At 36.5% G+C, this 12,410-nt stretch overlaps 1 long non-coding RNA gene across 1 annotated transcript in view; it reads left to right on the top strand.

Annotated features, from left to right (window-relative positions):
- The first annotated feature begins 2,620 nt into the window (after positions 1 to 2,620).
- Positions 2,621 to 12,410, top strand: part of LOC125670762 (uncharacterized) — a 15,326-nt gene continuing 5,536 nt past the window's right edge. The window contains exon 1 of the long non-coding RNA XR_007368379.2: positions 2,621 to 2,795. This is a non-coding gene — a long non-coding RNA (uncharacterized LOC125670762). The remainder of the gene's footprint in view (positions 2,796 to 12,410) is intronic.

Consider the following 12,410-nt stretch of genomic DNA (forward strand, 5'->3'; position numbering starts at 1 on the left):
CGAAAATGAAAAAAAAAAATGTAAAAAGAATGTTAACGAAAATAATGTATATTTCATTGTTTCAATTATATTTATCATTGAAAATTCAGTCTCAACAGCAAATATTCAAAACCACAAATCATAACAAAATAAAAAAGACGAATGGAAAAGAGAAGAAGACATCATTAATACTGATTAAAATAGAGGTGAACATATGAATGACACTCGTTCTTGAAGTAAAAGTTGATGTATTTATTTTTTAAATATATTATCCTACATAATTAAGTAAAATATTACTAAGCATTATAGAAGGAAGAACACATTATTAAACCACTGTCCTATTTAATTTAGTTTGAGTGTTTGTGACATGGAGGAAGTGTCTGATAACAGAAAAAGGTTTCCCTCATGCATTTTATGTAAGATACGAACTAAACCTGATGACAGGAAGAAATGTGAAAGTGTTAAAATAAGCAAATTTTATGGTGGATGCCAAACTACACCATGATTGATAAGATTCTTGTTTCTATTTATCGCTTAATTTTGTTTGCACACTAACGATAAGTTAAATAGACAAATGGAAAAAAGAAGAACATATTATTAATACTGATTAAAATAGAGGTGAACATATGAATGACACTCGTTCCTGAAGTTGATGTATTTATTTTTTAAATATATTAACCTACATTATTAAACCACACTGTCCTACTTAATTACTGAAAAAAGGTTTCCTTCATGCATTTTATGTAAGATAAGAACTAAACAGATGTGTTAATTCACCATGGAGTTAACCCCTTGATTGATAAAATTCTTTTTTTCTATCTATGTGAAAATAACATCCGCTTAATTTTGTTTTCACACTAACCAAATACATGCGAGGAGGGAGTTTGGTTCTATTATATGTAGCAGTATCAGAATAAGATTTTTTAATTAATGAATTCGTTTCATAGATGTTATGGATTTAATGATAATAATTAAGGCATTCTGAAATACACACAGGTCTAGATATTATTGTAATAAATGATCCGGACAGGAAACTAATGTAATTAGATAAATGAAACATATTTTACCTGATGATGAGTTCACGTGAACATTTTCTTAGCCTAATGTAAAATAATTTATCTCCATATGGCTAAACTAAATATTCATGTGTTATTCTGTACATGTACGGCTACTTTTGTAACAGTTTCCCTACCCCCCCCCTATGTCCAGTTTGACCCTTGATCTTTGACCATGTTACCTCAAAATCAATAGTGGTCATCTTCTCCTGAAGACGTATTAGTGTACCAAGTTTGATGTCTGTCAAGCAAATGGTTCTCAAGATATTGAAGGGACAGTATATTCCTATGTTCAGTTTGACCCTTGACCATGTGACCTCAAAATCAATAGGAGTCATCTTCTCCTGAATATACAACACTGTACTATTTAAAGTTTAATGTCTGTCAAGCAAAGGGTTCTGAAGATATTGAGCAGACAGTATATTCCAATGTCCAGGTTGACCCTTGACCTTTAAACATGTGACCTCAAAATCAATAGGGATCATCTTCTCCTGAAGATGTACCAGTGTACCAAGTTTGATGTCTGTCAAGCAAAGGGTTCTCAAGATATTGAACGGACAGTATATTCCTATGTCCAGTTTGACCCTTGACCTTTGCTCATGTGACCTCAAAATCAATAGGGGTCATCTTCTTCTGAAGATGTACTGGTGTACCAAGTTTGATGTCTGTCAAGCAAAGGGTTCTCTAGACATTGAATGGTCAGTATATTTCTATGCGCAGTTTGACCCTTGACCTTTGACCATATGACCGCAAAATCAATAGGGGTCATCTACTCCTTAGGATGTACCAGTGTGCCAAGTTTGATTTCTTTTAAGCAAAGGGTTCTCGAGATATTGAGCGGACATTATATTCCTATGTCCAGAGTAGATTGACCCTTGACCTTTTGACCTGGAAAACAATAGGGGTCATCTTCCACTCATAAGCAACCCACATATGAAGTATCATTATCATCAAGTGAATGGTTCTCAAGATATTGAGCGGACAACATGTGGTCTACAGACCGACCGACAGACCGACAGTTGCAAAACAATATGCCCCCTCTTTTTCAAAGGGAGGGGGGGCATAAAAATATAAAGAGAGGGAAGGAGACAAACAGAGACAGGATAAAGAGATGTACGAGTATACTATATAGGTGTGTGTTTTAATATAGAATTAACATAGACATATTTAAAATATTATAATTAAATTGCACTGAATAGTGTTTTTGTTTCAATTGTATACCAAGAGAACTTTCACGTAAAAGTACATGAAACGTTGTAAAATTGTGACGTTACGTTGCAAACTTGCGACGTCAATAACAATCTGGCCAAAACAATGTGTACTTTGAACGTCAATAACTAAAGCAATTGAAAAGATATCGGGAAAAGGATAACATTTTTGAAAAAATGGATATTCTTGGCTTCTGTCCCCGAGAATAATATCATGTTCGGACTAAGGGCCATTTTTGGCTATTCGTGGCTCTGGTTCTTGCGCGTTCATTCGTAAATGTTTCGAGTTATAATGCGAAAGTTACTCGTTTATTTACGAAAGTTTCGCTTTATAACACGATTTGTGCAGATACAAAAATGAGCCTAATGGGCTTTCGTACACTCGAACACTAGAGAGACTCTCTTGTAGTAACATTTTTCAGCCATATTTGTTTCTTCACGGTATTGGTTTATTTTGATTCCCAATGGAGGACTGAGCATTGAAACTTCATATCTTAGAAAGAAGCACACAGCAACTTGTGTTCGACATTATTGGCATGTATTTGAATGGCAGGTAATTGTTTTACTTTAATTAAAGCATGAATAATGACATATATTTGTTAAATTGTACTTGTTCAAATAAGGTCAACCAAGTTTCACAAATTGTGATAATGCGTGTACTTCAAAAGTCATATTATGGTATTTCCGCTCTTCGGGTCTGGAGTTTTCAAGTGCGGTTGATATGTGTATAAGGATATGACATATAAAATGTTGAAATTGTAATCTTTTCCGTTTTTAGTGTATAATTTTATATTAGCATTGCATAGTATTTTATTTGTGTTCTATATTTCCTATTTCTGTTAAACAATATTCAATCAATCAATCATTTGTACATATATTTTCCATTTCTTTTGTAAACTTTTCATTTGGATTGTATCTCCAGGGTGTTGTTTATTTTGATTTATTATGAAGAAATCAACTGGTCGTTATAATGATCTAGTTTGCAAGTATAACCAATCTTTGGGTCAAATGATGCACGAATGTTTCATAATAATTGTTAGACCGTTTTTTGCATACTGATTTTGAATACGAATTACTCCAATTACTTGATCAATGTATATGGCTCACGCCGGGTTTGACCGGTCGACAGGGAATGCTCAATCATCCTGGGCAGCTGATCCTACCTCTGGTATATCCCGAGGTCCTTGTTTACCCAACTCCAACTCTCTATTTTGCTTATATGAGTTATGAGATTAATCATTGTTTGTTATCTTCACCTTTCATTGGTCAAGTTTTAGCCTGTATCGTGTTGCAAACGAGCAAGATATTTATTGAGTGTGGCGGAAAACATCAAAACAATGAATCAATCATCTTTTATCATACAAATGGAAAAGATCAAATATTGCAACACTTGACATGCAATAGAAGAGTACTCTTCCAGACATCTATAATGATAAATAATACTTGGTAGTATGTAAATGTTCTTTCCTAGAAAAAGACATAATTTTGAAGCAAAATATCTAAAAACCGGGTGTATATAAGTGTTGACCTGAAGTGAAACTTTCGAGATGAACCCAAAGATTATTTTGTTCGGTAGGATGAAAGGTGAAAATAACGAACAGTGATCAATCTGATAACTCCTATAAGCAATATGGAATAGAGAGCTGGGCAAACAAAACTTTAAACATTGAGCACCTATTAATTTTATATAGATTATCTTTGATGGATTTAAAATCATCTGTTGTGCTAAACAACAGGTTTCAACTTCACAAATGTCATTTTGAAGTAAACACTCAATGGAAGGCACATTTCTGTCGTTGGCATGCAATGTTCTGTCCTTAGAAATCTAGGTGTTATTGATAATTAATGCAATGACGAAGCATTGATTTTTAAATCGAGACAAGATACTGACAAACAAGTTGATGGTACAGGGGTTTCAACAGTCACGACGGTTGTGACCGGTTGACAGGGGATGCTTACTCCTCCTAGGCACCTGACCCCACATGTGATTTGTCCAGGGGTCCGTTTTTGCCCAACTATCTATTTTGTATTGTTGATAGGAGTTATCAGATTGATCACTGTTCGTTATCTTCACCTTTCATGTATTGTCATTTTAGCATACGCATGCCATTTCACAACAGGATCCGTTATCTTCACCTGTTCACGTCATTTTATTTCAACACCTTTATTAGTTTATTTTCCTTCAACGATCTAAACTTTATTACAAGGAATGGGCAATAGAAGATACATAAAGTGATTTAACATAGGTTAAAACAATCTTCTTTATAAAATACACACTACCTGGTGTTTCTTCAACTTACTTTCAAGAAGGGCAAACCTGGACCCCTGGACACTCCAGTGTGTAGAAAGAGTAAGTTTCTCTCTTGACAGGTCACACACAATGTGAGCCCTATATCTTGACAAGGTAAGTTGAGTAATCTGTGGTCAAAATCAGTATGTAAATAATGGCTTAACAATTGGTATGAAACACATCAGAAAGCGTTCAACCCCGTGATAGCATCTATTTCCATATAATATCATATAACGACCATAGAATTTGTGAAATTCTGACTTAAAACGAGACTACTGAAACCCCTACAACATAAACTTGCGTTACAATGTTACTGCAGATGCAAGAATTTAAAGGGGACAAAACTATACCAAGCAATTCCAATAACAAATGACATGCACGTGCAAATGAAAATGCATCTTCATTCGAAAAGCCCTTTAAAAGTGTATTTATCCCCAACACACCACTACTTGTATTATTTTCTCTTTGGGACTGATAGCCGCGGTGGTCTTGAGGTAGAGCTTTCACCCCACATGCGGATGGTCGGGGCTCTAATCCCGGCCGCGACAGACCTAAGTCGCTAAAACAGGTAGTGACTGTTCCATCGCCAAACCCTCGGCATCAAGTGTGAATATCATGGGTCCTCGGAGATGACATTAAAAATAGATGTCCCTTGTCACAGTAGGCGAAAGGTGAAGATAACGAAAAGTGATCAATCTCATAACTTCGATAAGCAATGCAAAATAGAGAGTTAAGTAAACACAGACCCCTGGACATACCAGAGGTGGGATCAGGTGCCTAGAAGGAGAATGCATCCTCATCCGCCGTGAGACCTATATCTTGATCAGGTGAACGGGGATTGCTGAAGTCAAAATCAATGTGCCAAGAAAGGCCTAACAATCGGTATGAAGCTCATCAGATAGCATTTGACCCAATGATAGGTTGCACTGGTAAACTAGATCGGAAAAATGACCATATATTTTGCGAAATGCTGACTTTAAACGAGACTGTTGAAACCCCTGCACCATCAACTTGTTAATAGCCTGCCTCGATTTAAAAACTGATCATGCGCAGAATAAGTTCTTGTGTATCGAAACAGTTGAGAAATATAAACACCATATGCAGGTGATAATGGAATATTGCTACATAAATATGGGAAGTTGACAATGAAAAATCACGCTAAAGAGCCGTGCCTGCTCAATGGCCGTAAGCATAGGCCTAAATTTGAAGCCATTCACTGCTCTTGTTGACGTCTCCATATGAATGAAAATTTTTCGAGAGTAACGTTTAACAAGATACAATCAATCAATCAATCAATCTTTGGGAGACTTCATACATTTTTAGCAATCAAAAATTCTGAAATTGCAATCGCTTTAAGAAATTTTGAAAGTACCCTTCTGCTTTAGCTCGCTTATTAATTACCCTGAGATAATTCTTTGAAAGAACGTTTTAGAGAAATGGAAATATTCATAATATGTTACAAACATTTTCATGACTATGACATGCATTATTCAAGACACCTGTACAAAATTCGTTACAGACAAAAGACTGAACTGTCACAGGTAAACAGCTATTCGTCCTTGGTGCGTGTTCTTCTTGTGCATGTCAATGTTTTTCTTAATTTTCAGGAACTGTTCGTGAAATATGGAAGATTTCCACGTTCATTTCTTACAATTATGTCAATTTAAGATATCGGAAGTTATTGGATTAAAATTGTAATATTTGAGCCTTTTCATAAGATAATATCATAGTTTACCACACCAAATGCCTTACTAAAGACAAGAAATGGTTGCTTTGATCCAATGCTCGCAGCCAGTTTTATGTTGAGTAAGCACTGTATTCCCTCAACGCAAACTGCGAATTTGTTAGTAGGTAGAAATGAAATCATGTACCCGATTAGCAATAGGTTTTCATAGCGATGTGTCGCAATGTAGCAGATATATCTTATTATGAGGATAAAACGGTATATTTATTGTAGCACACACATATATTAAGTTTTATGCCTCTTGCTAAAATCTTAAGTTGTTCGGTAGTTGATCAACAGAAGCATTTGATAAGAATTATATTCATGAAAAAATGAACCTCATGACAGGATGTGTCATTAATTAAGTTTCACATATCACGCTTCGAAAGATAGTTACCTGTGCACTGTAGTTGAAATATGCACAATTCTCTTTCATTGACAGGTGTCATACTTCACCGCACAATGTAAAAGCGATCAGACGTGGTTCCACACTATGAAAGCCCAAACGGTCCATCCCATATTCGAAATTCTGATTTCCAAAATTATTCATTGTGTAATACATGCATGTAATATTTCATTTACCTGTGGAAGGGCTGGGCTGTTTCGAAATTTCTGTAACTTTATACTTTTTTTCTATGTATGATTAGGCTCTCCGACCTTGCACCTATATATATATATATATATATATATATATATATATATATATACTAAAATGACCAATGACACGAACAATCAGATTGTCAAAATTTTCGGGACCACCCGTCCCTTCTTCAGGACAAACAAAAAGAATTACATAGTGTGGCCAATATCAACAGAGAATAATGACAAAAACTAAATATAAATACCCCTAGCACTACATATGCACTAATCTAAAACCGTATTTACAACGCAGACTACATGTTGTTGTTGTTTTTTTTTTTTTTTTTTTTTTTTTTTTTTTTTTTTTTTTTTTGGTCTTTAGGCTTGCCAATCAATGTTAAAAGTGGAGCGAATTAGGACATGCCTTATTCGTCCAAAGAGCTGATCCAAAATGTACGAAGTGATACAAATAGACTTAATTAATCTCAAGTGGAACGAGTTAACCCTATTACGTTGACAAATAGTAACGCTAACTCGTACCCAGAGATATTCTATTTTAACTATGCATAATTTATAAAAGATAATAATGCGAAAAAATAGCACCAAAAATAACCCAACTAAAAATAAACTACTGTATGTAAATGAATGAACACTATAAAAATGAAATAAGAAATGAACAAAATTTGAGAGAGAAATAATGTAAATAACAAGTTTGAATAAGTAAAAACAAAGTGGACCAACTCCAAACAAACACAAAGAATAAGCAGCCTAGGAAATAGAATCAACATCAGACATTCCCGTACTGATCATGTCTAGGGTAGACGTGCAAAAACATAAAATCACAGAAACTGATAAATGGGTTTTACATGTAAGCAATCGGTTATGAAGGTCAAAGTAATTAAAGGGGGGGGGGGGCTGATTGTAAACAGAATTTAAAAACAAATGTGTTTGAAAATGGTCATAGTACCACTGTTAGGGACATGATCAGACGAGTAGGTCTAGATGAAGTTTAAAATCTAGCAAGGGTCTAGCCCGTATTCATCCTGGTGAAGTCAGTAGGTTTGTTGATACCATGCGGTTTAAATGACTTCAACCTGTGCATCCAGAATTTTTCCTTCTGCTTTCTTTCGGTATCTGACCAACTTAGGTCATGATCAATAACCACAACTGTCATGTCCTCCCATCGGTGGTTATTGCCATTGAAATGTGTTGCTACTGGCAAATCTTTTTTGGTTCTGATGGAGGACCGGTGGTTGTTGACCCGTCTGCGAAGGTCTGTTGTTTCTCCTATGTACTGCTTCTGACAGACATCGCAACTGATGAGATAGGTGCAGTTATTGGTTTTGCAGGAAAAGTTTCCCAATATTTTATAACTGCGACCTGTGACAGGACTGCTAAAACCCTCAGTGTCTGAGCTATATTTGCATAATTGACATCTGAGGTCTGAGCATGTTTTGAAACCTCCATTGGTTAAAGGGTTATCCAGTTTGGTCCTTACTATCATGTCCTTCAGGTTTCTGGGGCGTCTGAAGGATGCCATCGGTGGTTCCTTAAAAACACCAGCCATTCGTTTGTTGGCATGCAGAATGGACAGGTTTTTTTTTTTTCAGAATACCGTTGATGTTCTTGAGGGCGGGATGATACGTAGTGATCAATGGAACCCTGTCATTCTGAGGTTTTTCTTTATACTGGAGGAGGGACTGTCAGTCCTGTAGTGACATCTCATCAATCGCGGACTGTACCTTGCAAGGATTATGTCCTCTGTTAGTGAGATGAGTTTTGAGGATTGTTCCTTGTTCTTGGAAAATAGTAGGAGTAGAGCAGATGCGTAGCTAAACCCTTAGGCACACCTTTGAAAGTGTGGGGTGGATGACAACTATGGACGGCATGGCATAAAGTACAAACGAGAGTCAGTGGGTTTAGTGTGGACATTAAACTCAATTTCCCCGTTTCTAAATGTGGCTGTGGTATCCAAAAAAGTGTTATTTGAGGTGGAAATTTCCACAGTAAACTTGATGGAATTATGGAAAGAATTTGCCATCTCGATAAAATCGTCCAGGCTTTCACGACCGTCAGCCTACTTCATTTCAATGTCATCTATAAAACGTAGCCAACTAAGGGGTTTAACTGGTGAATAATGTAGAAGTCTACGTTCCAGTCTCCTCATAAAGATGTTGGCATACGATGGTGCCATTTTTGTTCCCATAGCTTTGCCACTTATTTGCAGGTAGTGTTCACCATTGAACATAAAGTTATTGAACTTGAGGACATGTTCAAGAATCTGAATGAGTGATTCGGTTGAAGGACATTTAATTACCCCATTGTTCCAAAACTCTCTACACGCCTCGATACTCTCGTCATGTGGAATGTTAGTGTAAAGTGAAGTAACATCCATGGTCACAAGGAGATACTGTATTATATTTCAAGTTAATATATTTTTCAAGGTCAGACAAATTAAAGCCGCAATCTAGAAATTATGATATAGAAACATAAAGAGCTATAGCGAATCCGAACTTACATGTATGTTAATTTAGAATAATGTCTCATCTTTTTCCGTAGACTTCTCTCCCACTCACCTCTTGGATTGTTGATTTTAATGCGAGATCTGTGTCTATTGATTGACTTTGTTGTTTAATTGTATTCTTCTGGCAATCATATTTTTCGTTGTCAGCACTGTTTACCATATCCGAATCAACAATGGTAAGGACAACCATATTTTTTTTAAAAACTTAATCACTCCATATCATTATCTTCCCACCATTGTATTTCACAATCACATTGTTTTGGAAGTTTTCCCTCTAAATTTGTCTGATTTCTGTAATTTTGAAGAATAATTCTATTTTCATCCCGAACCGACCATGGTACAAACTCTCTACACCATCATCAGTAAACACGCTTTGGTAACAGGGGACACGATAGGCCCGGTCAACTTTTTCAAAAATTGGAAATACCCTATATTTGAAGTGATATTACTTGTGTAAAAATGTATACAATAATTTTAGGATGCATGTCAAATGTAGCTAAGTGCTTGATAAAAATGTTGATATACAACATGTAAGTGTCACCATGATTCCTAGCATATAGATGGGTGCAAATACGAAACTAAGACACGTGGTCAGTTGCTGAAGGAACTCCGGTGAAAACATGCAGAGTCCAGTAAAAGGTCTGTAGCTGTGAGGGAAGGTGAATTGCCCCATATGAAAGGTAGATTTTTGAGAAGGGCAGATAGAGTTCTTGATTGTGCACAGTGTCCAAATCCCCATGTTTGGTACTGTGATGATGTGGGGGTAGTGCGGATTAGCCCAAATGAGAGAAAATCAAAGCAAAAAGGCGGAACCTGCTCAGAGCATGTTCTGTGCACCAGCACCAGTATTTATAGAATACATATAATTTAGGGTCATAATTTATTAACTACACTAATATGAAATACAAGTATTGACATAAAGGGGAAATATGATTTTCATTAGTCTGTCATAATCTGACTTTAATGTTTAACCCCTATCCACATGTTTCAGAACCAAAGAAACTGTCCCCTGCCACCTTTACAAAGAAACCATTTTTCTCACTCAGTAGAACAGTGTATCATTCTTGTTACCAATGTAGATTATTGATACTTGTTTTTTTTTGTGGTGCGTGTTATTTGTTTATGTAATATGTATCTTGATAAAGACGCGGGTTGTGTATATCCAACAGTGTCGTGGCCTTTTCAGTGCTTTGATAAATTTCTTTACTGGCCTTGTATCTTCTTAGATCCGACACTTTAAGAAAGTAGGGTGTTGTTGGGTTTTCGTGCTTCTATATATATATATATATATATATATATATATATATATATGGCTATCCAAATAAAAACATAACTGTTAATTCGTTAGAAAATATATCAATTTTCTATTATTTAAAGCATCATTTTGTGGGGGTTTTGTACAAAGTTTCATAAGTAACATATCTATTCCTAATGACATAGAACACAAATGATAAATAATATATGTTCGAAGCTGTCGGTGCACACATTCAGACCTCATAAACGTTTCACAAGACGTTATCAGTTTTCTTTTTTCAAACTTCTGATCTCTGTGCGCGATGAATTTTTCACCATTTGACAAACACACATATACACCACTCCTGATTCAGAGACAAGTTAAAAATCCTCACTGTTCTTCTAATTTCTTTTTCTGATTCAAATTTGTTTCCTCAGCTGGCCTTCGAAAGTAGAAAACAAGTAAAACCGAGTGGTGTTATATCTGGGGAGTAGGGTAAGTGTGAAGGTTATTGAAGCCTGATAACTCGGAGTTCTAGATCTGGTTCAGCCGATGCATACGCAGGGGCGTTGTCATCATTATACTGTGACCTTTTACATACATACATGCATACATACATATCCTCTCTGGGCCCTATGGACTCTTGAGGCCGGCCAACATCCCTCGCCATCTTGATCTGTCTGCTGCCACGACTTCAGCTCTCTGCCATGTGGTCCATCCGAAAGTGTTCCTTTCGCTTTCAACTGTCCTTCGCCAGGTATTCCTTGGTCTTCCAGTTCTCCTCTTCCCTTCTGGCGTCCATGTTAGTGCAATCTTTATATTTCTGTTGTTGTTCCTTCGCAGAACATGGCCAATCCATCTCCATCTACGGACTTTGATGCTGATTGACAATGGTATGGTATTTGTCCGTCTATAGAGATCATCATTTGAGATCTTCTCTGGCCAGCAGGTGTTGAGTATTCTACGAAGGCATTTGCGCTGGAAGGTATCTAATCTTTCCTCATCCTTTTTAGTTGTTCGCCATAACTCTGCACAGTACAGGAGTACAGATATTACATTGGTGTTGAAGAGGCGCAGTTTAGTATCATTTTTGAATTTAGATGACTTCCAGATTTTGTTTAGTGCACTGAAGGCTGATCTTGCAAGCCCGAGTATATAGCTGGTTATATCAAATTCGGTGCCACCAGTTTTGTCCATAGTAGCTCCAAGGTATAAGAATGAATCGGTGTCTTCTACTTCCCTGTTATCGATTTTCACTTTTTGATTGGTTTTGCAGTTCATTCTCATTGTCATTGTTTTCTTGGCATTGATGTTTAGGCCGGTGTATTTGGCTACTGTGTGCAGTCTTTCGGTCTTTTCTTGCAAATCAGCGAATCGGCTGGATAATAAGACGAGGTCATCAGCATAGTCGAGATCTTCCAGTCTGCTGGTGAATTTCCATCTGATGCCTCGATTTCTGTTGTTTGTATATCTCATTATCCAGTCAACAATGATAATGAAAAGGAATCCTGACATGATGACATGACACAGCCTTGTTTGACCCCAGATTTTACCTCGAACCAGTCCGATGTTTTGCCATCCTCTAGCACGCAGCATCTGCTTCCATCATACATGTTCTTTATGATATTGATGAATGTTTCTGGTATGCCATAGTGCTTTAGTATCATCCACATTTTCTCTTGAATGATGCTGTCGAAGGCCTTCTTGAAATCTATAAAATTAATATACAGAGGGGCGTTCCATTCCTGGCATTGTTCGAGGATGTTTCTTTGAATGTAAACTTGCTCTGTTGTTCCCCTCCCACTACGGAAGGCAACC

The sequence above is a fragment of the Ostrea edulis genome, chromosome 4 (assembly GCF_947568905.1).
Source record: "Ostrea edulis chromosome 4, xbOstEdul1.1, whole genome shotgun sequence".
NCBI lineage: Eukaryota > Metazoa > Mollusca > Bivalvia > Ostreida > Ostreidae > Ostrea > Ostrea edulis.